Here is a 4925-nt window from a genome sequence, read left to right on the forward strand (position 1 = left end):
TATATAAAAGGATTAGGACCAGGAACTAGGGGCTATTAAGCTTTTAGACTTTTTAGCAGCAGTTCAGCTCAGATCCATTCGGGTGAGGACTCAGAAGCTTTTAGAGTATGAAGATTCTTGAAAACAGGATCCAATGAGGCATTGTCCAGGCGAGGTTATCTGCAGCTTGTGCTATTCCTCCAATCTCTCAGTTGTTCACCCAATATCTGGTTCTGTGATATTTTATTGTATGTTAATCAACAATGTTTACCTGGAGATCAGAGGTCATAGCCAGCCATAAACAGATGGCAGTGGTATCACATCCCCTTTCATCTTGATCACATGTCAGGCAGTCACTGTGTGTTCAAGGACATAGGCCTTTAATCCCAGTACCAAATATACAGACCGGGAGTTCTGTCTAGACAGGCAGTGACTGGCAGTGATGTGGCTGGTCGAGAGACAATGAGAAGGCAGAACAGGAAGGCAATAAAGGCACAAAGTTAGACAAGAAGAGGCACACTTGAGAAGCTTCAATGACTTGGTGAGCTAAGGTTAGTTGGCAGCTATTGTTCAGATCCCTATGCTTACACCTCTGTATTTGGCTCTGTTTTTTGTTTTGATTTGTTTTGTTTTTAGACTGTTTATTAATTCCTATACATGGTTTCTTGGGTTTTTATTTATTTATTATTTGTTGTTTTTGTTTGTTATTTTGTTTGTTTTTCCGAGACAGGGTGTCTCTGTGTAGTTTTTTTGTTTGTTTGTTTTTGTTTTTATTTAGTTTTGTTTTGTTTTTAGCTATGGCTTGTTCTGATCCTCTAACCTTTCAGAATCCTTCGCAATATCAGGATCCAAGTTTTTTATTTAATAAGAACATTTAAGATTCATTTACATTGACCTCAACTTGATGGTGCCATGAAATGATGAAGCCCTTGGGAGGACTGCTCTTCATGAAGAGAGGACAGGAGGAGTGAAATGGATCAGGGGAGGCCTGGTAGAAGGGATGGGGGATAAATGGGAAGTGGCAGGGAGGAAGGGTTGGAAACTGGGTGCTGTATATAAAATAAAGGGAGAAACGCGTGGCGAGGGCTGGCACCAAAACCTATAATCCCAGCACTTGGAAGGCAGAAGCCAGGCAGACTCTCACTGAGTTTCAAGGCTAGCTCTGGTCTAGAGAGGCAAGATCTAGGACAGGCACAAAACTACACAAAGAGAAACCCTGTCTCAAAAAATAAAAGTATGGGGGAATGTTAAATAGAAGAAAAAAGGATCTGAACATACAACAAAGCTCCACGTGCTTTCATTAGCTATAGTGCAACATTTCACAATGGCTAAACATTTGTCCTCAAAACTTAAATCTGAGGATTTTAGAGCCAATCACTGTAGACTAAAGCTTTTTGAAATGTATTTAACCTCTTAATTACCTCTAAGGTTATTATCCACTCAAACTGTTTTGAGAAAAGGCAAGATGTGCCCTTCTGTTTCTAATTGTTTTTGGCCTCTAATAAGTGTCAGATGACCACTCCGTAGCAGAGTGCAGAATGGTGGCTCTCAAGGACCCATCTTGCAAGTTCAGCACTTACAAAGCCTTGTAATCATGAACATTGTGCCCACATACACATTTGTGATCAAACTTACTGTTTAAAGGGGTGGCAAATTGGAGCCATATTCTTCTATACCTATAGCTCTGATTCTAAAGGATAAGAAAATATTCCAGGCCATTTCCTGGAACCTGGGTATGGACCTGAGCAGAGGCCATCCACCTGACCAGTATTTAATTAAAGCTGCTTGCAATATAGCTTGAAACTGTGGTAGTGGTCTTCATGCTTGGATTGGATGGGATTACCATTTTCTGGACAGCCCATCAAATATTTAGAAACACTACACCCTAATTCTAAAAGCTGGACCTGTAGCTCAGGAACTCCTGGCCTGAGGGCCACATGAGGAGGCAATACCTTGAGATATTGCACATGCCTCTGAGGCTGTCTTCAGTTCTCAGACTATTGAGTTGATCTTCCAAGCTGAAGAAATTTAGGCTAGCCACTACAGGGTTCTCCTAGAAAAGACTCTGAACTTGTGGACCTAACAGCTTTCCAATGCCCCAATATCATGGAGGCTCAGAAAATGATTAGGATGTAAATGCAAGTTGTTAAGTGTGGTGATTATTTTATTTATGCTGAAACGTAATATTTTATGTATATGTTAATAAATAGAGTTTGTTCCCCTGGCCAGCCATAAACACAAGTCAGGTGGTGGTGGCATACACACTTAATAATGATCACATGGCAGGCAAAGTCCCTGTGTGTTCAATCCCAGTACCAACTATAGAGACCTGGAGGTCTGTCTAGAAAGGCAGTGACCCAGAAAAGTGAAGTGGCTGGCCTTGGAGCCAATGAGAAGCAGAACATGAAGGCAACTAAGGTGCAAGTTAGACAGGATGAGACTCACTTGGAAAGCTACATTGACATGATGAGCTAAGTTTAGTTGGCGGCTATTGTTCTGATCTCTCTGCTTTCACCTCTGTATTTGGCTCAGTGTTTCCTCTTTAATAAGACTGTTTAGAAATTCATCTACAATAAAGTCTCTATTTCTCTCAGCAGATTTCTTGTTGGCTGAAAGACTTATCTAAGTATCAGCTGCTGACTACAACCTGCTCCAAACAACTATGATCCCTGGACTTGCTTAGAGCTGATGTGAACCAGTCTAGTCATTGTGAATGTTCCTTGGCTCTTAAGCTGGGACAAGCCATGACTACAGTAGTGGTACATGTGGACTCCAAAGCTGAGCTCACTGCTCTGCTGGAGCAGTGGGAAGAGGACCATGGCAGTGGACAGGATATGGTACCTATCCTTACCAGGATGTCAGAATTAATTGAAAAAGAAACTGAAGAATAACTTAAAGGAGATCCAGACCCATTGATGATCTACATCCTGGTTGAGCAGATCCAGAGTGTATTCTGGGCCACTTGCTGAGACTACCATCCAAGAATGATGATTTCATGAATGCACTGATGAATGGGTATGTGATGACAAGGAGAGAGCCTCCTTTAAATACTGCAGGCTGCAGACCTGCTACTGGACATCCAAGCTATGTCTAGAAGTTGCAGTTGTCTTTCAAGACAAAGAAGGGATTGTTGAAAACTCTTTAAAATTGGCCTAAGAGGCTGATCAGCCACTGAGGACATATTCTACAACACTGTTAGGAGGTGCTATGGAAAATCAAGAGATTGCTGCAAGCTACAGAGAAAATAATTCACAGCTGGTGGCAGTAGTGCTTTGTAGCCAGAGAGATCTACAACTTCAGGAAATGGCTTTGCATCAGGAAAGTAAGTGTCCTAGTCCAGGGAAGCCTTTGTGGGAGCCTCTTTCGCCTCTTGATGAGGAAGCTGTGGACATGGACTATGGTGACATGGCAGTAGATGTTATGGATAGAGAGCAAGAAACTTTTAGAGATATGGACATCTCCTTTCATCTGGACTCAAGTCATAAGACCATAGAGTGAACTCAGCATCTAAGCCTGAGGATGACTCAGGATTCAAGAACAAGTCTACAAAAGCATGGTGACAGAGAGAAGGTGAGGAAGGGCCCAGCAGAAGGTTTGGGTTTCTCATCTTCTGACCCAGATCATGTGTTTGCTGCTCTGTCTAATACCAGCTGGTCAGAAATGTCCCCCTGGGTGAATGGCACCATTTATCCCTCTATCTAATGACTCCTGCTTTTGAGCAGAGACTTCTTCTCTAGTACCTGATCCCTGTAGAAGTGTATTAGGAGTTACTTCCCATATTCATGTAACTTGAATCATAAGAATTGATGATGTTTTATATTGGTCTGAAACAGACTAATGATGTCCTGCTTTCTTTTGAGGCACTCAAGCACCTAACATCTTCCTGCTCCATAACAATTTGCCACAGACTTGTTGCTAATGACGGAGTACAGAAATTACTGGCAATTCCTCATCCTTCTATGGCTGCAGCTGGTGTATCTACGTGCTTGAGTTACCTCCCTACAACCAGAATGCTAGGGAAAGGGTTTGCATGCATCCCCACAATGTTCTCTCTGATGTGGTTAATGATACATTGTGGTTAATGAAATGTTCTCATGCTGCAGGATGGTGCCATGCTACAATGTTCATCTCAGTTTGCTTCTCATTCCAGCCTGTCTTGGAGCTCTTTGGCTATTATGATGGTCTTCAGAACCTAGTGAATTTGATGAGTAATTTGGAGATTTTAATTTGGATGACCAGGGTGCACATGTGACTGATGATAAAATTCTTGCTACCTGCCAAAGAGGCAAACATACCTTAACGGTTCTGTGAAAGTATTTTGAGGCTCAATTGACCATTAATTTGGAACAAGTCAAGCAGTGGCTTCAGAGAACTGAGGGAGGTATTATTGTGCATCCTCAACGACCATACAAAGCATGCACAAACACTTGTGAGCAGATTGTGGAAATGATTGTGTTGTGATAGAATATGGCCCTGCTCAGCTGTATTGGGAACCTGATGAAGTCTTCCTCAAGCTTTCCTGGGTGCAGCTCTTGTTGCAGATTATTTCCATCGCCTGCAAGTGGAAGACCTATTATGCAAGGAATGACATTGTGTGCTCTGCTTTGGATGTCATGGCCATCCTCACTGTGGTGCCAAAAATCCAGCTCCAATTGGCAGAGTTGGTGAAGGTCTTGGATGAGTATAGCTCTATTGTATCCACTGTAGGTTTCAGAATCATTTTGGGAGTGGCTGAATGTGAGTAATTTCTCCATGATGCTGAAATTCAGAAGTCAGCCCTTCAAGTTATCATCAATTGTGAATGTGGCCCAGATAACCAAATATTCAGTATTGGTAAATTTACTTCTGGAACTCCTCAGAGAAAGCTGTATCAGACCCCCAAGTGCATTGAGTATACCCTGACTAAGATGTGGAATGTGGTCCAGTCAAATGATGGCATCAAGATG

General features: G+C 42.2%; 1 pseudogene; it reads left to right on the forward strand.

Annotated features, from left to right (window-relative positions):
- The first annotated feature begins 2723 nt into the window (after positions 1–2723).
- On the forward strand, positions 2724–4922 carry LOC118575664 (annotated as a pseudogene).
- Positions 4923–4925: the final 3 nt, after the last annotated feature.

The sequence above is a fragment of the Onychomys torridus genome, unplaced genomic scaffold (assembly GCF_903995425.1).
Source record: "Onychomys torridus unplaced genomic scaffold, mOncTor1.1, whole genome shotgun sequence".
Taxonomy (NCBI): domain Eukaryota; kingdom Metazoa; phylum Chordata; class Mammalia; order Rodentia; family Cricetidae; genus Onychomys; species Onychomys torridus.